This window comes from Amblyomma maculatum, chromosome 8 (assembly GCF_055883805.1).
Source record: "Amblyomma maculatum isolate TAMU_Amacu chromosome 8, ASM5588380v1, whole genome shotgun sequence".
In the NCBI taxonomy this organism is placed as follows: Eukaryota; Metazoa; Arthropoda; class Arachnida; order Ixodida; family Ixodidae; genus Amblyomma; species Amblyomma maculatum.
Genome location: NC_139351.1, coordinates 25,265,355 through 25,288,963, shown reverse-complemented (window position 1 = coordinate 25,288,963; position 23,609 = coordinate 25,265,355). Strand labels below are relative to the sequence as shown.

Sequence of the window (23,609 nt, the reverse complement as noted above, 5' to 3'; positions counted from 1 at the left end):
CAACACTGAGGTCTGAAAGGCTGCTACCCAACACCTCTCTCCTCTTCTTATATAAACGGTACTTTCCCCTATCTGCATTTGCTGTCCCTGCAGTTCCTACATTATTACACTTTCTCATTTGTTAATTTCAGAACAACACATGTGGCTGCGAAGGCAGGCTCAAAGAGCTTGAAGCTGAACTGCAGAGAGTCACAGCCGAAAGAGACGAACTACAAAAACGGCTTGAGGAAGCTGAAAAAGCTGCCGGTAAGCCAGAAAATGATACCTGTACCTTCAGTATGGTGTATGTGGTCATTTAGTATGCAGCATACATTGTACAGCATCACTCAGTATGAAAGGGACAAAGTTTGAGCATTCAACAAATTATTACAGGGTAATTGAGTGTGATAAGCAGACTTATCCTGGTTTGCTAGTTAGAATTTTTCTTGGTTCTTTTAGACTTTAATAGAGAAATAATGAATGATTTTGTTTTATTTGTGAACTGGTCACTCCCTTTCATGCGGAGCGATCCTGTGCATGTAGTAGTTTTTTGAGTACATGATGAGTTGGTTACAGGGAAACAGCTAACAGTAGACAAAGTGTTCCTGTTACACGCAGTAAACAAGAAATGGAGAGGGTCCATGAAAAGTATTGTGCACATATTGTGGAGACAGCATCGAACTGGCCACAAGACCTATCTATAGTCTGACACAACTCGAGTCAGGTAAAATTGCTTTTGAAGGAAAGGACATTCAGCCAATGGCATCAAGTATTTGTCGCGAGATTGATTTTATTCTTAATAAGCCGAGGTTAATCCTCTTGCACATGGGCTGCATGCAGCCAGTAGAGCGCTAATGTGGCCCGCTGGTCTAAAAAATTCAGCTTTGTTCTGAAAGCATGGGCCAGTTTCATAATTCAGATTTAAGAGCAGACTTATTTTTTATTTATTTATTTGAGTGCGTACAAATCGCCTCACTGGGCATTAGAGTACGAGGGTACGCAAAGCGAGAGGCAAAAGCACTGGAAATAGATGTGCAGTACATTCACATTAAAAAAAAAGAGACCCAGCAACAATTCAGCTCAGAACAGTAAAACACACTTGGGAAAAGTTGTGCAAGTCATAAAAAAGTTAAAATACATATATAGCGGAAAAGTAGCATGCAAAAGCTCCCTGTTGAAAAGAAGAGCAGTCAATAGCTTATGGTGCATGGCACACTGATGCATCAGTTAGTCCCCGTAAATGTGTTTTAAGAGTGGCTGGAAACCTGTTGTCATCTAATGAAACTATTGCATTTGGGAGGCTGTTCCATTCACTTATTGTATGTGGGAAAAAAGCTGATTTAAATACAGATGTCCGACAGGCAATTTCGCATGTTTTACGGATATGGTCGCGTCTATGGGAAATGTATGGGGGGGGGGGGGAAGGGGGTGCAAGGTAAGCATCACGGTCAATGCAATTTTTTTTGTTCATGATGTCGTTTAAGAAGACTAATCTGAAGACGGTGCGACGGAGCTGAAGGGAATCCGATCCTAAATGCTTCTTTAACGCACCTGCACTGCTGTGAAGATCATAAATGTTTAAAATGAAACGTGCTGCATGATTCTGTATCGCTTCAAGTTTCTTGATAAGGACTTTAGTAGCTGGATCCCACACTACCGTTGCATGTTCTAAAATTGAGCGCACGTTTGAGATATATAGAACTTCTTTCATGTCATTTAGAACGTTACGAAAATTTCTTTTAATGAAGTTGAGTACACGACCAGCCTTCATTGCTATGTAATCAACATGCTTGTTCCAGGTTAAATTATGAGAAAAATAAACGCCTAGGTACTTAACATCTTGATATGTGGCTTTTGATGACTATTTAAAAAGTAACTACTCAACATGTACCTTTTTTCGGCTAAAACGAATATGGCAGCATTTTTAGGATTTAGAGTCATATTCCATTTTCAGCACCATGCTATGATCCGGTTGAGGTCTGTTTGTAGATCGTTTGTATCTTCACTATTTTCTATATTTCTATACAATATGCAATCATCTGCATATAGTCTAATTGTAGAAGTTATACCTGAAGTCCGAAATCAACTAAAAGACCTCGTCCCCACATGCTTTGCTTTATTTATGAAAATCAAAAGAGGCATTGGCCACTTAATCTGCATAAACTTAAAACGAATGTCAGCTGCCTTGACAACCCTGCCGTGACAACCTTACACATAATTGCAATCTTTATTGCATGCACTTTACACATAACACTGGCTATTTATTCCTTATGGCTTGTCATCCTAGATGGACAGTCAGCTGACATGCCAGAATCAGAAGACTTGACATGAATTTAATTGTTTTACCATGCTGGCGCCAGCTGTCAGTCAGCTGTTAGCATCAAGTTGCTGAAAAAAACATTAACTTATTAACATTAACATTAAACATTAACTTTAATGAGTGAGAAAAAGGATGTGTATCATACCATCTTTTCTGTTCAAGCTCTTCCGTTATTTTGATTTATATAAACGCCTGGCGTAGACCGTCACTCATGTTTCCTTCATGTTTTGCAGAGCCAGGCCGTATGGTCAAGAAGCTTAAGAAGGCCTTAGCAGAATGCCATAAGACCAATGAAGAGCCGCAGGTTGTACCAGCTGCAAAAGTATGTAACCTCGATTTGACTTGGCCACTCCTGGCTGCATGGCTGTGTTTCAGTGGAACTGAGATGCAAGATGTTCTTGTACAGTGTGATGTCAGTGAATATTCAAGGACCGATAGTTACTTAAGCTATTCCCAGCACTCTGCTATGCTATCCCTCATAATCCAGTAAAACCTCTTTACAAGAGCAATCAAGGGACACGAAAAAGATCTCTTTTAAGCAAGGTCTCTTGTAACCAAAAATTCTAAAGGCACTGTGTTGATCACTTTATTGCACAAATGCATTCACATCTATTAACAGGAAATTGTTCAGGAAAGCTTAGTCTTTCATACTAGCGTTTTTTTTTTTTTTGAGTGCAGAGTGTATTCCTTCTTGTTCTTCTTATACTGGCTTTATCAATTAGTTGATAATATGTTCTATGCATTGCATATTTTTCCGAAGTCCATTTGCTCTTCAGAATTTCTACTTTCAGTATCTTGAGATTGTTCATTATTTGCAGACTCATTTTGTCCATCAGTGTTACCCTTCTTCGATAGCCTCCTTAGTTACCTCTAATCTTTCAGCTAGGGGTTATTTGTACCTGGTGATTTTTTGTTCAGTACAAGTTTACTTTCCTGCGCCTGTGCAGTGGTGAGCAGGCTTGCCTATAGTGCACTGAAAGTACTGTGTGGAGCAAGTCAGTGACATGTAACGTTAGGCGCTCAGTTTCAGTTATGCATCCTGTGGTAATGTGTGGCAGACCAGAGGGATGCCTGCTCATCGCTTCCTTGTCCAGCCTCCATTTTTTGCAAGTACCGTTCGAGCTGCTAGGGCGTCACCATGCTGCTGTGTTTCTTGAGTGCAACGAGGAGGCCAGGCAACCAAGCAAGCACGAGTGACAGTAGATTAACGTGCGTTCCTGCATAAGTACCACTCGCCGCTCCTGTGCTTTTGCGTGGAGGAAGTCATCTCTACAGATGCCAAATTCGCTGTCCCTTCTAGATAACTCAGAGTAAGGACACGCCATCAAATTGCCTACAACGGAGTGTATGGCGGAAACCTTACATGGAACAAGACGAAAACAGAACCAAATAACCAATTAGACCCATTTTTCGCACTCTTAGCCTGGTGGATGTTCTTAAATCTCTCGATCATCCGCTATCACTTGCATTTGCTTTTTAAGCTAGTGATCATCCAATACCAGTTGCACTTGCTTGCCTAGCTGCTTCGGGATTTGCGCAAAACGCTGGCTTTCAGGCCACTGTTACAATCGTTAAGCATGTACCTGGCGGCATGAAGGGCAAGCACTGAATGGAAATGAGGCGCCGAGAACCCACGAGCAGGCACTGCTTTATTTGGCTACGCATGCACATGGGGCGCATAACTCAAACACAGGGCCTCATGTTGGGTGGCACTGACCTCCACAGAGCACCGTCGGCACGCTGTAAACAAGGCTGCTCACCGTCATATACTCTGGGTGATACCAGCTATGTGAGAAATACATAAAAATTTCTTGTAGATGTGCTAATCTTGAATAGCCATGTGTACAGCTTTTCTCTAAAGAATAGGTTTTAAAACCTGGTTCCACAGGCTGCTTTCTTGAGTTTCTGCGACCTCCCGCTAAACTTCACCTCCTCCCCAGTGCCCCTGTCCGATTTGTTGCTATGCTGGCACACCAGACACAGCGCATGGTGTGTTGAAACCCATTTCAGAGAATTAAATCTTACACTAGCGCATTCCTTAGCTTCATGCTGTCAGCATAGGCATCATCCTCAGCACAGACCTTGGCATCACCCCAAGATGCTGTATGCCAGCAGCAGCGGTGGCCAGGCAAACTGTGCAGCATACTAAGTCGCTCAGTCTTTTTTTATATATATATATATATATATATATCGAAAAGTTTTCCATTAGGCATAGTGAAAAGGGAGTAGGGAGTAGGAGGAAGGTAGAAGAAAGAGTGTAGACAGGTCTTCCTTAAATCGCTTAAGTTGCCGATAAACTGGCTGTTTAGCATCTACTTCCTGTAGTCATAGTCAAGGTCCCACCGCAGGCCTACCTTCCGTAGGTAACACTGTCTAACGGATGCCGTAGCTGGGCAGGTCCACAATAGATGCTTTACATTGCACAGTTCTGGTGAAGCACCACAATGCGGGCACTTTTCGGTCACTTGAAAGCATTCGTCACGGTACCGATGACGCACAAAAGATGTCAGAGCCGCTCCTGCTCGAATCCGGTGCACAGATACCGCCTCCTCTAGAGTGAGATTACGGGGTAGAGGGTATGAATACGGGGTAATTAGAGCGCGTGTTTGCTGGTGCAAAGGTTCTTTCTCGGAAACATGGGACATGAGTGGATCTGGGGGAAGAGGGGAAGGTGGCGGGATGTCTGATGTGCCAAGGTGTGTCATGTTATCCACATGGATATTATGTAGATCGTGAGCATGGCCACGATTCCAGTGTATACACACAGGACAGGGGTATTTTTGCAGAGCTGGTGAACCGATTGTGTAATTTTGAATGTGCGCTGAACAGCCTTGAACTGCTTATGGGTGGCTAGGAAGTCAGTGTAAATATGAACAGCATCAAATGTGGGTTTGAGTGGGAGGGAACTAATTGTGTTGTGTATCGCCTGAAGCTCGCTCCAATGCAAGGAGGGTGCATGTATCCATGCTATACGTTGCGCGAGAGTTAGGATGGGGATGGGAGGCACTACGCTGTGAGTGATGCATCGGTGTATATTACGCACCCTGGAGGCAAATTCGCGGCTGTGGAGCGTCTGTAAGTTGACAGTACTACGACCAAGGAGGAAGAGTGTGTAAGCGATGGAGCTGAAGCGACATTTTTCGTGCTCTGCTTGTCTTACACTGGTTGATGAGTTCAGCTAATGTATTAAGTTGGGTGTACTCTTGCTATCTCGTCTTACACCAATACCCATTCTGCAAGTCGCTCAGTTACCATACATATATCTGGAATGGTGACGCAAAGGTGCAGAGGGTCATATGGCTCATCAAGAGCCACTTGTTTGGGTAGGTTCCCTGGTGTGCACATGGGGACTGAAGACATTTGAAGGCACAAACCCCATAGCAGAGTTAATTTAGTCAAGGTGAGACAGAAATGTGTGCACGTGTAGTTTAAGTGAGAGCCAGGCATATAATAAAAAGCAGGTTTCCAAACTTAAGAAAACGAAAAGAAGTCACAAAATTATATCATTAGGTGTTGATGCACAAGCAACATCACCTGATTGTGATAATCGTGCATAGACACCAACTAGCCCAACTTTATACCTGATTGTGACATTGGAAGCAGCAGGGAGGGGAGGTCCTTGGCACATATTAATGGCTGTTAGTGTTCCTTGAGACAAGAAGGTTAATAGTTTGAGAGCCCCTGCTCTAAAACTTGCCGACAAGAGGTTAGACTGTAAGCTATTTAGTAACTTAGTAATACTTTTGCAGCCTTTGTGGAAGTCGCAAGCTGGGGAGGGAGAGGACCAGAGTTCCTTTATGCTTCAAAATATTTGGACTGTACCTAGTCAGATGAGCCACAAGGCTTGTGTTGCCATCTGTGTCAGCGACAGGAAGCAAGTTCTTTTTTTTGAACCTGTGTTCAGCTTTGTGTCATTTGCCATTAAGGCACTCGTAAGATATGCAGGGCAGATAACCGTCACTGTTTTCTGTACTGATGGCAGCTTTTTTGTGAATTGCTGTGATTGCAGGTAGACATTGGAAACGGAGTTGTTGTGGATAAAACACTCCTGGAGCGCCTGGTGCGCAGCTCTGGACACACCAGTGCTGGCAAATTTGCCAAGACACTTTTGCGCCAGGTGTTCGCACCTGATGAACTCAAAGGAAAGTCTCTGTATGGTGTTCAAAACAATGTACAGAAAGACTGTCCGTGTAAAGAGGCCCTGGACCCGGTGCATCTGGAAGCTGTCATATGTAAGTTACTGCATGATTATGCCTCGTACACAAATATAATAAAAACATGAATAAAGAGGGGGGAAATGCTGGCAACTAACTGTTGAAATCTATATATAGATCTGCTTATGCACTTAATTTGCAAAGTAGCCAATTAGCTTGCATAAATGAGTGCTCTTTGGCATTGTTATGACCGACATCCTTGGCAATGTGGTGGAGGCCGCTGTGTTCATAGCTGAGTGTGTGGCAGCAGAACCTTGAAGGGACACTGCGATGGTTTTCAAATGTGCTAGTAATCTATATTTTTGAAGTAGGTTATTTGTTGATCATGTCCGTGAAATTATTTTTTCGATTACACAAAAAACACCTGCACAATCGCGGACTGAAAACGCGCAATTCAAATCTCTCGCGACTGCTACAGAGAAAAGCAGAGAGGGAAACCTCGCTCCTCCGTCCGTTGTGATGTCGCTTTGCAGAGGCATTCAGTCACCCGAGGGAGGTTTTGGCATTCGCTGTTGTCTGGCAGGCTTTGTGGGCATACCAAACTTGTCAACTGAGTGTTGTGTGCCTGATGCAACACTGCTCTGCATGCGTTCGGATGCACAAGCAGCTGTGGCCGCGACGAGGTCGTCTTTCATCATTTCTTGCAATGTCAAACGCTTGCTGCGCTATGTGATGCTGCTGAGAAGAGATAAATTTAAGGTGACTAAGAAAACATTCTACTCGAAGCATGTTCGTGACTGTGACTACATACAGTTTGTTCCTAATGCAATTTCAATAGGGCTTTGTCAAAAAGGCATGGCTGAACCATGACGTAGTTCCTTCCATTTCCTCACACAAAAGAGTTGTGCTAGTCACCATTTCCTAGAACCACGCTTATTGAAGGAAGAAAGGGGAGACAAGGCATGCACTTCTGACTGTAGTTCCATTACTTTCTGAATATTCAGGTCTCATTCGTATGTGAGCAATCACGTTTAGTGTTGATTGCGATCTGTTCAGAGTGCAATCTCATGGTGGGATGGGCAGGCAGCACCTGCGTGTGGTTGTAACTGTGTGTTTTTTTTTTGCTCGAAGGTGTGCTTAGCGGCTTCTTCGCTAAACATCAGACAACTAACTAGCCGCACGCGCTTTTTGCTAAACATCAGACAAATCATCAGCCACACGTGCTGATGATCCTTTGCAAACGAGCAGATGATTAAGGAGAGCCCACTGTTGTGTTGCAGCTAGGTAGTGACAGCTTTAAGAGATCGTTTCCAGCATGGCACGTGCTTGATATGTTTGTGGGACACCTATGGGAGTGTTATTAGAAGGGTAAAATGTGTACCACTAAGCTGAGTATGGGTGCATTTAAGTATGGAGAGCCCTGAGTGACGTTTCCTTCAATGCGTCCAAGCAGCAATAATTGAAGTTGTTTATATATTGCCTCGTGATTTTGCACCCGTTGCTGCCTCATTTTACATAGTTCTGTCTTGTTTGGGAATGCAAATGAAATTAGAAAGGAAACCGATGAGGCTCTTGTAAGAAAACATTTAACATGGTCTCCAGCACAAAAGCTCCGTCAATGCCTCGCGTGCATCGCAGAGCTGGACAACAGCACTCTGCTTACAGTTCATTTGTCTGGTGGAAGCTGTGTACTGCTTCACCCTTTTTTCACAACAATGACTTCTGGCGGGGCGGGAGGCCTGTGACGGAAGTAGTCTGCTACTGCATTGTTTGCTTCCCTTCTTTCTCAGAAATATGCACGCCGAGGTTTTCTTGAGGGCTATGTAGATTCTGATAATTACACACACTACTTTTCAAAATGCCTTACTCTATACCGCAGCAAGATTTCATGCATTTACTCCCCACAATGGAAGTGCTGCATCGTTTATGGGCCCATCTGGTACGGATACATGTGGTGAAAAACCCAATGGTCATTCGAAGCTACTGATGCGGCCCGATGGTCATTTGAGCCGCATCAGTAGCTTCCCCGGTCCTCAAAATGTGCGATGTTTTGGCCAATCACAGGCGGCGGCACAACCCGTGGTGAGGCCCATTGCGAAGGCTCCGTATTTCTGCTGGAAAAAGGCTAGTTCTGCTTGTTCTGGCCGATTTTAGTCTGATATTTGAGTTCGCAGCATGAAAAACTGTGGGTTTCTGCTTAAAGCCTCGTTTTTGCACAAAGTACTGCAGTGTCCTAACAACCTCTTCATCTGTTTACAGCTGCAGATCATTGGACTCTTGTGGACTGTGTCATCACATAATGAAAACATGCCGAGTTCTGAGCAGCAGTTTGTTCATCTCTTGTGGGGGTGAATTTCGCACTGCATAACACAATAACAAACTTAGTATTTGTAAGAAACAGGACTACAGTTCAAATGTACATACATCTTCCTGGCGTTCTGCAGAGGAAAATGTTTAATGAGGCAAAGAGAAAGGTGTTCTGGTCTATGCTTTAGTAACATTTTTCGCGATGTATGCTGTGTGTTGAATTATAGACGTGTGAATCATGCACATTGGTCATTCATGACTGTTTCATTGCTTGTTTAGCAAAATGCATCTGAGTAAAATCCACAACAGTCTGGCCTAGCCATTATGCTACAGTTGTGTGTCGCCACTTGGGCCAGGATATTTTCAACAGTAAGGTGTTACTTGGCATTCAGAGGGAGATGCACTGTATTTTAGCAATCTTTCTGTCTCCGAGAAGTTCGTTGCATGTGCAGAGTGCCACATAGTATCGACGGTCTCACATAGGTTAAAGGACGTGTATGGCGCTACAAGTCCTGCGTTGATATCCTTACATTGTCTCATACATTTTCTGTGCACTTGCTCAAGGAAAGTAAGACATTTCTTTTTGCTATTTTTTTCAGCATTCACATCGGCTGCTATCAGCCATGTCAAGAACAGCTTGGCATCATTTCTGGCGCGAGAAGTTTGTGAATAAAGGTTGGTCAGTGCCGAAATTGTTTGCTTCACTCGCAGGTGCAGGCATTTCAGAAAGTACTAAGCGTACTTGATTGATTGCCAATGTGCACAACTAAAAGTCAACAGATGAATCACATGTTGCTTTTAAGTTTGTATTCAGTCTATAATCAACAGGAAATCAACACAAAATGCATTGCCACGTGCACAACTGAAAGTCAAAACATGAACCACATGTTGCTTTTAAGTTTGTATTCAGTTTATAATCAACGGAAAATCAACACGAAATGGATTTTCCAGACGCAACTGAAAGTCAACACATGAACCACATGTTGATTTTAAGTTTGTATTCAGTGTGTAATCAACAGAAAATCAACACAAAAATTTACAACGGTATTTCAACTGAAACACATAGGCCAATTTTCAACACATGCTCAATGTTCATCAACAAAAATGCCACAGAATATCCACAGCTTTTAAACAGTGCTTATTGAGGCAACCTCACAAAAATTCCACAGAGTTTCAACACCAGTTTTTGTAAGGGTGATCACATGGTCTGGCTCCTCAAAGCGAGCGGGCATTTTAGATGCGCGGACCACTGCCTTGATACATCACAGTCCGCGGGGGCGGCGCTAAGTCAGCCGCTTCGTTTAGAAAGCGGTAGATGCACTTCGACTACAGATGGCCGGTGTGTTTTGAACATTTGTTGGCGCCGCCACTCATTTGTATCTCGATGTCCACCTGCTCGAAATCCGTTAGGTGCCGCCGCAAATATGGGCCATTCGTCCATATTTGCGGGTAGCACCCTTAAACGTCGAGGGAACCACTGATCTGGCCATTGTCAAATCAGATTGGATAGCAAATTTGAAGTTCAGACCAAGTCAAATTTTGAGGCTCCAGTTTGCCAAATTTTCCGGTTGACCACATGAATTTGGTGGTCGTCAGTTAAGAATTAATATACCTATTAGTAGTTGTCGAATAACTCCGTAGTGAGCTTACTTTGGGCGGACAGCTGCGGCAATATTCGGTATACCGGCACTTTCCGCCCCTGGTCATATTACTTCAGACATCTTATAGTAGCGCGAACAAAAACACACAAGACAGGGTACAGGACGAGCGCTATCCTGTACCCTGTCTACGAGATACCATTGTCTACGAGATACCATTGTCTTGTGGAAAGGTGTATGTAGGCCAGACTGGACGCTGCGTGAACGATCGTGCACGAGAACATGACTTATCATTAACAACGGGGGAAGGTTCTAATTTGGCTAAGCATTGCGTGTCCTGTAGGGGTTGCCAGCCTCGGCTGTATGAGATTAGGATTCTTGGCAAGAGCCGCAATTCACTCGCACGTGAAATCATGGAAGCACACTTTATAAAGATAAGAGGGACTGACTGTATCAGTGAGTCTTCTGTAGTGCTCTACAGCAGTGAGGTATCTTTCCTCGATAATATGATCTGAAATGAGTATTCCATTGTCCACTGTTTGTAACCTGCTTCGGACGACCTGTCTTTGGTATTAGTGGCGTTTTTATATTTTTATATATAGATTTTTTACCTTGTTTAATTTTGACTGCTTTTGCTTCGTATACATGACACTGCCTTTGCTAAGAGATATTGACTGCTATTGCTACAATTTTTTTAGTTACCCTTGGGTTTGGTTTTTTACCTTGGTCTTACCTTGTTGGTTTTTTATTAAAATGCTTTTGTTACCTTGTTGTTTGTTCTGGTGTTTTACGGCTTTTTGTTAGACTGCTTTTGCTTTGCTATGGACACTGCTTTTGCTACGAGGGATTGAATGCTATTGCCTCTTTGCTAGTTACTTTTGGTTATTACCTTGTTGTGAGCTCCATTTTTTACGTTGTTTAGTTTTGACTGCTTTTGCTTCAAGTCTTCACACTGCTTTGCTACGTTTGACTGGTGTTAAGATCTGTATCGTTTATTTATCGCTTCCTTGTTGCGTTTATTCACACATGCCTAGGCTTGTCATTGATGAATTTTGATAATGGGTGGGGTGAGTGCGATTGGGGCTATGAACACCTGAGTGGCCGAGGGTTTAAATATACGTTCCTCTTTCCTTCCAATAAACAGTTGGCAGTTAGCGCTCGTCCTGTACCCTGTATTGTGTGTTTTTGTTCGCGCTACTATAAGATGTCTGAAGTACTGCACCAACTAGGCCGACAACACATCTTACTGGTCATATTAATGTCCAAGCATTCACAGTAACTCTAATAAACGAACCCGAATCTGCGCTGTCACATCGAGTTCGAGCATATTTCTTCGGCAGCGAGATAAAAATGAATCCCGGCAGCAACATAATTTCAAAACAAAAACTGCGCTGGCATCTGCGGCGTAAATGCCTCTGCTGCTGTCTGAATGAAGCAGCCTAAATTTAGCGCCGCCCACGCGTGCTCTGCTATCAAAGAAGCAGTCGGCGCCCCTTAAATGCCCGCTCGGTTTGAAGAGCGCGACCGTCCGATCACGATCTTCATTATCGCGACAGTGATGGTGGGACATATGACAAGGCATGCGGAACAAAGGGAGGGTAACGCAGGCGGAGGGTGTGCAGATGGGCGCCACAATTTCCTGCTCTCGGCCGGCTCAGCTAGGCGGCGCTGACCCTCAGTAGTTTTCTGGGGGCGCTCCACTCACCTTTGTCTGCACCTGTACATTCAGATAATCCTGCTTGAGTTCATTGTACATGGCCTTGCATACATCCTTTACAGTCAGTGCGACTGTGTTATGTTTACTTCGAAACAACCATTTTATGACAACTTGACTGTCTCCTGAAAAAAGGATTACAGAGCCACAAAATCATTGATCTATTCAGAGAACAGCTAGCAAGAACAAGAAACGATTCTGTGGTTCAGAAAAAGGCTGTCGTCGCTCATGAAAAAGACGGACACATAGACGCAGGGTTGTGTGCATTGGGGGTAGTTTACATCGGGTAAGTGCTACGCCGCACGAGGTAACATAAAATAATCTTTCGTGGCAGTTCTAGCCGCCGCCACTCCAGTAGGTTACTCATTTTATACCAGGAACTCAGCTGTAGCGATGTTGCGCAAGGCAATGGACAGTCGTTCTTGCAGCAGGAAAAGCCAGACGAAAATTCGTGTCTTTTCTTACAATAACCGGTCTCACTCCAGCTAAACGATCTTCACAGGAGGAGGTAATCATCTGTATCCATGGTCGATATCCTTCTGCATCCTCTAGGGCCAACTCTCGCAATAAATTCTCAAAAGCACCTTGCTCAGGTGCCTTTCGCAACAAGTCCATCGTCCATGTGTGCCGTGCCTTCTGCGACAGGGATTTCTCATCCGAGTCAGAATTGACGGCGCAATACAGAAGCAATGCTGCGGCTGCAGCAGCCGCTCATTGAGATAGGTATATGCACAAGCAGCTGTCTCTAAGGAGAGTAGTCGAGTGTCCAATCAGGGAGTCGACGGAGCAGCGCCGGCGAAACTTGTTTTTCCGAAACATGACGCCAGCCAGAGCACGCGCCTTGCGGTGATTGATTGTCGGTGCCTGTAAAAATATTTGGAAAATAGTTTCTTTTTGTCGTATTGTCGTCCGCCGCGGAGAAATGGGTGTCTAGCAAATGAGCGCGCGCATGCAGGTGAGCAGCCGGCTGTAGAGGCCGTAGGCTGGTATTGCACCCGCCGAGAGACGCACTTCCCTTCCGTTTCGCGTCCCATTCTTGTGGGTAAATGGGTGCGCATTTATACCGTGTGCGGCTTTCAGAAAGGCCCCTTCTCTGACACTACACGTTTATCTTCCGTGTTTCTAGCGTCGGTACCGTATTCTGTGGCCTCACTAGCGGCGGCCGATCTGTTCGCGCGATTGCAAGCACATATTCTGCACGGAGGCCGGCAAATGATTTTGTGTACATGATGCCGTCCCCAGGAACGTCCGCTATCATGACGGGCGGTGAGAGGCCATTCTTGTGGTGTATGGAATGTGTCAGCGTGAGCTCACAGATATATTATTTCAAGAGATCGCTACATAGTTGGGATTGCATTTCACCGGTGAGCATGTGTGTATGCGTCGTCCGAGCCAGAATCGAAGGCGCAAAACTTCGGCAAAGCTTCTGCTGCAGCAGTGGCACACGGAAATAATTCAGTTATCATTGTGATACTTCAGTGCCAAACGCACACATAGTTCGGCAGCGTGGGTGCGTCCTATTGCGGTGATTGATCGTTTTTTAAACAGTACATAAAAAATGTTTCCCTTCATCGCTTTGTTGTATGCCGCGGTACGGCGTTCTGTAAACAGCCGTGCAGGGTGCCGTTAATTGGCACCAGGGCCATTGTGGCTTCCCCCCTCTTTCGGGCGTCGGTGTCACCCACGGCTACGCTAGAGAGGCAGCAGAGGAACGTCGCCAAGTTGTGTTTTCGGTGTGACAAAAAGTTCGCCAGGGGTTTCAGCAGAAGTTTCCGTTCAATGTAGCCAAGACAAGAGATTTTTAGAATACGGGGAGCGAGAATAGGGGGACTCTATCCATACGTGTATAGCATTAGGGGAACGCGTCCTCTTCCTCTGCTGTTAGAATAGCGGTGATAGCGGTCACTTAACGTTGCGCGCATGCAGTGCCATGATGGCTTAAAAGAAAAACTTGCAGAAAAAATATCTTGATATACATGCTGCTCTGTTTTCATTACATTAATAAACACTAAGTAAATCATATTAAATTACATATAAAGCTCAAATACATGTGCAAAGTAAAAGATTTTTTCTTTTGAATTTTTAAAGCGAGTCGAAATAGGCCGAGACTATCCACGCTGGGAATCGCAGTTAGCCGTTTCTTGTTTCTTGCGTTCGTCTTGTCTGTGCAAGTCTGTGCGTTCGCCGTCTTCTGTAAGCACACTTTTTTGTGGCTTTCAAACTATGCGCAAGTTTAGGCGATCGCAGGCAGATTTACTTTGCGACCAGCTGCTCTATTTGGACCTCAGCTGGAATGATTTAGAGGACCTTTTTCTTCGGTACCGGGAGCCCGCGCCGCGACGCTATGCTTGGTACAACGGATTTCTGGACGTGGATTGCCTGGACGAAGAGTCGTTTCGGCGGCTGTTCCGTTTCGACAAGGAGCATTTTGGCGCACTGAAGATATCGCTGCTTGTGCCTGATACCATCCTCAGTAGCCAAGGCGTCAAGGTGTCTGGTAAAGAAACGTTGCTCATGGGTCTACGCCGGTTGGCATACCCGAATCGGTGGTGGGACTTAGAGCCCATCTTCGGCCGGGAATGCTCGACAATGTCGAGCATTGTGTCCTCCCTATTCGGCCACAGTGAGGCCACCTTCGGTCATCTTCTGGACTTGAGGAGGCACGATTGGCTGCAACCGGCGGACTTGGCTCGTTTTTATGAGATGCGTACACGTCAAGCAAGACGAGTTTCATTCCGCAGCCTAATAAAAAAAAATGTTTTGGCTGATTTTTGATAAGCAGACAACTGCATAATAGCAGAGAGTGCCTGCTGATAAATAGGGGTTCAGTGCACACTGTGTGTCTCAAATCGTACCGGAACCAATTATCACTTTACGGACTTATAACTCGCACGACAGTCCGAAAGCAATGTTTTCGGAATGTAGCATACCAGTGACGGCACGGAAGCGTTTCTCATGTACCGTCTCTGTCAAAAGTAACCAGGCTGCTGGGTTTGCTCCTCAGCCGTGTTTAGAGCCCTTGATTTACCTCAAAAGGCAGAAAATGGTCTTAAGAGATAAAATAGAGTGGCTTTTGCTCCGTACAGGTGACTAAGAACTTGGGATGTCCTAACGCTGAACTAGAGGGCTAAGGAGCGAACCACGCAACCTGGTTACTTTTGGCAAACACGGTACACACACACACACACGCACACACACACACACACACACACACACACACACACACACACACACACACACACACACACACACACACACACACACACACACAAAGGAATGTTCTATTTTCATTGCAGGCAGTTTATCGCAGAGGTGCCCCTCTCACCAACTGTTGGGGGTTTGTGGACGGCACTGTCAGACCCATCTGCAGTCCTACCAAAAATCAGAAAATCAATTTTTCTGGACATAAACGACTGCATGTCGTTAAATAACAGGCCATTATGGGTGCAAATGGCATTGTGTGCGACCTGGACGGACCTTACCCTGGGCACAGGCATGATGCTGGTGAGTGAAGCGGATCCAAGTTTTCGATATAATAAATTTATATATACTCACTTGCCAGGTATATCAAAGCTTGCAACAAAATTTCGCATTACTGAGAAAAAAAGTTTTTGAAACAGTAAGAAAACTTAACGCAATGTTATATTAGGCAAAGCAAACAAGCCCATGGTATTCATCGCACAGCAGTGCACAGTGAAATAACCAAATTGCTAGCTCACTATAATGTACCAATGCAGGAGTGTGCACTTAAAAAAGGGCGTGTTGTACATATTTGGTGCACCAGTCTGTCACAGGCTGTGCTCGCAGGCTCTGAAGACATTCAGCTTCTTAGCAGCATTGACCTGTAAGTCCCTGCAATGGGTGGAATATATGAATTTTAAACATATAAAAAAGGCAGCGGTTGCTGTCGTTGAGAACACAAAACAAAACTCACTTTCCTTGACAGTGTCAGCTAAATAACAACTCTAGCAATGCTTCATGACAGGTCTGCATGTTAACATGATAGTGTTAAAACTCTGGCGTCGGTGTTGTTGGTGTTGCGAGTGAAAAAACACAGGCAAGGATTTTGACAGGTATTGGCAGGTAACATGGCCATGCACTGACTGGGCGTTGGGTTGTGTGATGTCACAAGACCACACGACATGGGCCAGTTGGCAGGCACTGCCATCTCGGGTTTCATCTTCAAGATTGAAGGGTGAGATCAGAATTCAGCCTTCCAAGAATCTTGAGGTAGACACACTACCCCTGAGCCACACAGGCACATTTTTACGGCTTATTTAAATCAGCAACATTTGTTTTTTCAGGGCTAGTGAGTTCTTGTTTTCCAAGTGGCATTCCTTTTAGCGTGACACATAAGGGGGACAAGACATAGCGCTTGTCTTGTCCCCTTTATGTGTTGCGCTAAAAAGAATTCCACTTTGAGAAAGCTTGGCTAAAATGGGGATTTATATTTACAGGGCTCCTTGATTTTGCTGCACTTTCTGCACTAGATCGCAAAAGTGTCATGCCGGTGCCGAGCCAGTTCTTCCGACGCGAGTGCAGCCTGGCACTAGCACTCTCGGTGGAGCGGCCAAATAGAGTGCAAAAGTTCAGAAACGTTAGTCTGTTCTGGTGAGTGCTTGTCAAGATTCTGATAGTTCTATTGAATGCTGTACATTTGTTTAAAATGACGCATCTCACTTGTCAGCGGCCATATGAACCTTGTCAATTCCAAAGTGATAAGTTAAGAATTTGTCTCTATCTTTTCTGTTGCATTGTGCAGTGGTGCAGGCCAGCCGAGTCTTGGACTTATAATTCAAGGTTATTTAGGCTGTCACTGTTAAACTCACGCTCACTGCTGGTGGGCGGTGGCCACGGAGTGACTGTGACAGCCTGTGGTGTGGGCAGACTTAACAAGTGAAGGCATGGGCACGATGACCTCAGAACCAGCCACTACTGTAAGCAAAGATGCCACTCAAGCTGCCACATGCTGAATGCTCAAGCATTCAGGAAAAAAGGAATGTTTCGCTGCACAGTCATCACGGACGTTTTGATCGGCCACAAAAACAGTTGTGATGGCCAGTAAGGTTAAAGCTGGACAATTTTAACTTACGCGTACATTATCCCGGTCACAATTGTGCTTGAAATAATGTGATGCAACTTTATGCGTCTAGTGGGCATGGTGCACGTGATGGCCTGCCATGCACGAATGGCTGAACTCCTACTATACCACTATAAAAACTACTGAATGCAGCTTTCTACGCTGCACAAGCTGCAGAGTGAGTTTTCATCATAGCCATTCACTTCGAACAATGAAACCACGAAACAAGAGTGCCATATCACTCAGCCATTTGCACTTTTTCGTTATATTCTTGTAGTGTCCTACACTAAAAGGCATAAAATTGGATGTCTGGTTGGGGCAGTAGAGATTTTGTTCACGCGCCTATCCATGGTAATGGCACTAAAATACATGGGCCCCAATCAGCACATGTGCATTTTCCTCTTGTCCATTGTCCAGATGAGTTTCCATATTAACGAGGCATAAATACATTTAAAAAGTTTGGTCCCCAGAAAAAGTGTCCATAATTTAAGTAGTCTATATTAACGAGGGCTGTATTAACAAAGCAGGACTGCAGATGTCACGAAAAATAATTTGTTCATTGTATATTAAAGATGGTATATTGTTGAATATATATCAGAGGGCATCATGCCAGGTTATGCAAAGATCTCTTTTGTATCAACAAGACCATACCAGCGCAAAATCAGTACAACGTCTCTCGTAACCCGAGTTGCTTTGGGACATTCAACCCATAGACCAAACTAAACCTTATATTATTGCTTGCTTACGTGCAACAGCAGCAAGTGCTACATGCTCATTACTTCAAAACAAAAGCCTACTGCAGAATGTTGTTTCTATTAGGCACCCACGTTGGTGACAGCAAATAAATGTCCTAGCAGAATGTTTTTTTTTTTCGTGACTCGAGCTCGGCCAATGAAAACAAAATCTGTGCGCTTTGCTTCAACATTTCCCACATTTGTCGTTCAAACGCTTTGATTATTCAGTACTGTTTTGCATTTTGCAGGTATCCTGCGTGACAGTGGGCTCTATGAAAAGCTGTTGGATCTGGTCCAAGGTTCGATCTTCACAATCTACGGGGACCCATCCTACTCCCTGCGTCCGCAGTTCCATGAGCACTGTTCGTCAAGCCGTTGAGGGGGTGTTTGGGAAAACTGTCAGTCTTTTTGCATCCTTGGATTACAAGAAAAATCAGAAGTTGTTACTGCAACCATACTTGCCAACTGTCGCACATGTTTGTATGACAGCCAAATCAGTGAGTTCTTTGGTTTTCGCCCGCAAACTCTGCAGGAGTATTTAAAGCCAGCTACCTGAGCATTTGGAGTTCCATCAGCATATTACATGAAATCTTTTGTTTGCAAACCTGACCGCAAGTAGTTCCTTTTCAATTGGAGCATTACTGCTGGAGGGTGTAAGAGCTGTTGGAAGCATACACCATCAATCCACAAGTTCAACTGTCCACTATTTCATCTAATCGCATGCTCACTAATGCCCCTTGACATTTTGAGAGAATTTGATCCTCTTATGAGACTTGTTACACAAAGTAATCATTAAGGCCAAACCTAGCTAGAGCTTTTCCTTGTGCTTTAGGCAATATTCTCAGTATGCATGTCAGCACTTCCCCTGGGGTTTGCTCCATTAATCTGGAAGTGTGTGGATGCTCTTAAAATAACATTAAAATAGGATTTGGCTATGTTGAGATTCTCTTCAAAATCAAACTTGTTACGGAAGTTTTTTTTACTGTGGCATACTATTTAGCACCCTGTGTTGCAGTTTGCATTTCACTGTGTTCTGTTGTGCTGTGTGTTTAGTGTGGAGTGGACACAGGAGTGCTTAGTTTTTTCAGCCATGAGCTTGAAATATATTCCGGAAAATGCTGGAAAATATTCGTGCTGCCTGTGTCACAGTGCACGCTAACAAATTAATTTTGTCTACTCTGCATGGTTCAGGATATTGTTGCGTGTCAGCACCATATGTTACCTCTGTTTCCTGGCAGCAGAGAACCTCACGGTGAATGAATTTTCACCATTTGAGCACTGTAGCACTGTACCACAAGGAAAAGTAGTAAGGTTGGCTTTAAAATCAGTATGCAGAAGACTAAGGTAATGTTCCTCTGGAAGGTAAGGAGCCTCTGGAAGGAACAGCAGTTTACGTTAGGTAGGGAAGCACTGGAAGTAGTAGGTGAGTATGTCTACTTAGGACATGTAGGACAAAATTGATGATAAGAAAATAGAGTAATTTGTTTGTATTGACTGTTAAAGTATATTGATAAGTCATATATCATTGGATAGCTTATGCAGAGTATATAATTGCACTAAAGTAATCATAGGTCCTAACTACTAACTGGTAATTGAGTAATTGTGAATAAATCTTGGCTTGAAGCTACACCATTAAGTCAAGTATTATTGGATAGCTTAAGTGAAATATATCTGCGCAGTGCCAATTGTAAGCCCTAATTAATTACTGTTATTTCGATAACTGATTAAAACTGAAATTTATGCTACAACATCAAGTCATTATTGTTCGAAAACTTGTTTGAGTATAATTTCACTGAAGTATTCCATGTCCTAGTTGCTATTAATTAGTTGATTTAATGAATAATTGAACTTAATGCTAAATTTAGGCATCAAGTTGTATATCATTGGATAACTTACAGTGAGTATGAGCACCACAGTAATTGCTGGTTTCAGTTAACAAGCATTAAGCAGTTAAATGTGGTTACTAATAGAGCTTTAGCCCACTATAGCAAATCATATATCATTCAAATGTTCTCATGAGTAAAACCCGAAATCCTAACACCACAGCATGGAAATACTAGTACTTACTGCTATGAATTCCCAGCCCGCAAAGAGACGTAAGTCCACATGGTAATTTATTTATCAGTGCCTGTATGTTACACTTAATATCTAAAGTGAAATGTTTACAATTTGCTTACAATAACTTACATTAAAGTTTACATGAAGTATTTTGGTAAATTCCTGTGCCGGTTTCCATTGGTGACGGTGTCTTGGTGGAAAAATCTACTCTAGATCGGCTGCGTACCCACTGCAAAAGAGCATCGGCTAAATTTGCTAGGGGCCTGATGCGAGCACTGTTCACTGAAGATGAACTCAGAGGAAACTCTCTACGGCAATGGAACCAGTTCAAAAAAGGATGCACCATGCAAAGAAGCTCTGGACCCTGTTCGGGTAAATGCTATCATCGGTAAGCACGACACTGTAGCAAATTGAGCATATGAGCAGCGAAAGCCATCTATGTGAGACTGATTTAATTAATTGCAAATTCTCTATTTTCAGGTTACACTTGTGGCAGTTTTGACACCACAGTGGTGCAGCTTAAGAACAGCCTGTCGTCGATGCTTTCAAGTGAAATTAAATAAAATGCAAAGTTTTGCATTAGCTCTATGTGAGAATCTGGATTCCAATTTATTTCAAAGCTTTCTGGGGCAATTCCAGTCTCAATGGCTATAACATTCTCCATATAGGTGCGCACAAGCATCTCTAGGAACATTAGAAACGCATCAAACAACATACATCATGATGACAATAGTCACTCGCGCATTAAGAGTTCAATAAAAATTCATACATTAATCATGCATCAGAAACAACAGTGACTCGTGCATTAAGAGTTCAATAAACATTCATGCACTAAGAGTGCATCAGAAACACGGTGGCCAACTTTCTTATGAGACTCATTAAGAATGCATAAAGAAAATCTACAGAAATGTGAATGTGCATGATGAGAAATGTAACCAACATTTAATAAGAAACTAATTAGGCTTTTTTGTAAGGGCAGGTAGTAACCGCAGATCCGGACCATGAAAAGGAAATAAGAATAGGATTGGAATGGAGCGCATTTGGCAAGCACTAACAGAGTATGACTAGCAGCTTACCGGTATCGCTCAAGAGGAAAGTATACAACAGTTGCATCTTACCTGTACTCACCTATGGGGCTGAAACGTGGAGGCTAACCAAGAGGGTTCTACTTAAGTTGAGGACAACTCAGAGGGCTAAGGAACGAAAAATGGTAGGGGTAACATTAAGAGATAGGAAACTTGCAGAGTGGGTCAGAGAAATAAATCAAGTTACTGACATTCTAGTGGAAATTAGAAGAAACGGACATGGGCAGGACATGTGCGAAGAGAGGATAGCCGATTGTCGCTTAGGGTAACAAACTGGATTCCAAGGGAAGGAAAGCGTTGCAGGGGGCGGCAGAAAGTTAGGTGGGCGGATGAGGTTAAGTTCGCAGGGGTCAAGTGGATGCAGCCAGCACAGAACCGGGTTAATTGGAGAAATATTGGAGAGGCATTCGCCCTGCAGTGGGTATAGTCAGGCTGCTGCTGATGATGATGACCATTGTAAATGCCACTTGCCACCACCAGAAAGTTTCTGCCTACTGTGTGTTGGTCTTCGGGCATTTACTGGTTTCACGTCAGCTTGCCAGCACTCGCCAATTTGCAGCTGCTAACATTGTTTGCTAGAGGAGCATGCAGTTGCTTGTGCAGTAAATGTATACAAAATGTAAATGTATGTGCTGCGCAAGCTTCGCAAGGCGTCAAATTGTAAGTGAGAAGCCATGCGATCGCTAAGTTCTGCCAAGCGTGCGGGCATGCCAAGCGTGCCACAAGGTACTGTACTCCGTCCATTACTTTTCCTAATCTATATTATTGACCTGGCTACTGATATAACTTCTAACATACGACTATTTGCGGATGACTGCGTAATGTATCGACCTATCGCTAACAGCAACGATACTAAACTGTTACAGAACGACTTGAATTACATCGAATCCTGGTGTAGCAAATGGCTCATGTCCCTAAACACAAATAAGACGTCATTAATTACATTCCACCGTAGCCAGTCCTTTCCTTCACCTTCGTATTATATATTTGGCTCTAAAATTTCTGCAGTTGACTAATAAATGTATTGGTGTAACCACTACCCGTTCCCTCACTTGGTCTACTCACGTCTCTAACATTGCTAAAGACGCCAATCGCACGCTCGGTTTTTTACGCCGTAACTTGCGACTTTCACCTCCTTCTGTCAAACTGCTGACCTATTTAACACTCGTCCGTCCCAAACTGGAATACACATGCGCAGTTTGGGACCCTCACGCGTCTAACCTTTCCCTCACCCTCGAATCCATCCAAAATCGTGCAGCAAGGTTCATTCATTCAGACTACTCATATCACTCAAGTGTTACTGATTTGAAGACAAAATCGAATCTCCTTTCCCTCCAATTACACCGCAAAATAGCCCGGCTGTGTCTTTTTCATAAATTTTACCATTCATCACTAGGAAACTGTGCCATCATGCCCTGTCACCGCGTATCCCATCGACTTAATCACAATAAAGTAGTATACCCGCCATCCGCAAATATCACTGCACATCTAAATGCTTTTTTCGTCCAAAAAATACCGCTTTGGTCCGATTCTGCATTTTTGAGCTCAAATAGAGCAACTCCATTCACTATGAATTTCAGTTACAACAAACACAATCCACGGGATTGTCAAATTCTCATGAGCTCGATCATATTTAGAGTCCGGACACATTCGAGTAGTTTCTGGCTACCTTATAAGTGATTTCTTCGTCATGCTATCCTTATTAATGTAAAAAAAATACATAGATCCCTATGGGAGGTGTACATATATAGTCACACTGTTCATTGTTTGAACGGTCTCCATACTAACAGAGCATATAACTGAATTAAAATGGTTGTTTCGTCTCAAAAACTTAATTTGATTCTTCCACATTTACAGTGTCCACATTAGCTAAGCATGAGTACGTGTGTTTCGCATTCATTAAGGAAATATGCATTAGGATGTGTACTTAATGTGAGCCTAATGGTTGGTCAGTGCAGGACAGCAAAATGTTCGGCTCTTGAGTATGAACGTAAAGTGTTCAGCAAGAATAACTTGTGTCCGCACATAATCATTCACACATATTGACACATGGAATTGGTGGGTACCAAATGAACATTTTGTTTCCATGACTTAGTCGTACCACATGACTATGAATCCCTAAACATAGGACCTGAAAGGCAGAAGCAGCTGAGCTTGCCGATTTTCTTGTTGATCATCTTTTCTGCTGCACAAAGAATGTGTGTATGACTAATGTGTGTTGATGTTTCACTGATGAACACAGCAATTACGGCATGTGGATAGGAAACAGTTTGTTGTGCAAAACATGATTTTGTGAAATGCACATAGGTACATGTCTGTGTGACCAGTGTTTGCAGAACTTTACACACAACCCTCATAGCACTAAAAAGTCATTCTTGTGTTTAAGGTGCAGAGAGTGTCTATTTGTATGTCATATGAAACACAATCTGCAATTCAGTGAAGTCTTTGCCAGGCTGCGTGAACACCTGTACAGGCATTCTGTTTTCCTTTTCAGTCCTGCTGTCAGTTATTATTATGTCAGTGTTTCTTGTTGCCATCTGTTTACATTTGGCTGCAGCACACACTAATGACTGTGAATAC

At 43.6% G+C, this 23,609-nt stretch overlaps 1 pseudogene; it reads left to right on the top strand.

The window, feature by feature from the left end:
• The first annotated feature begins 14,292 nt into the window (after positions 1-14,292).
• On the top strand, positions 14,293-20,507 carry LOC146180748 (uncharacterized; annotated as a pseudogene).
• Positions 20,508-23,609: the final 3,102 nt, after the last annotated feature.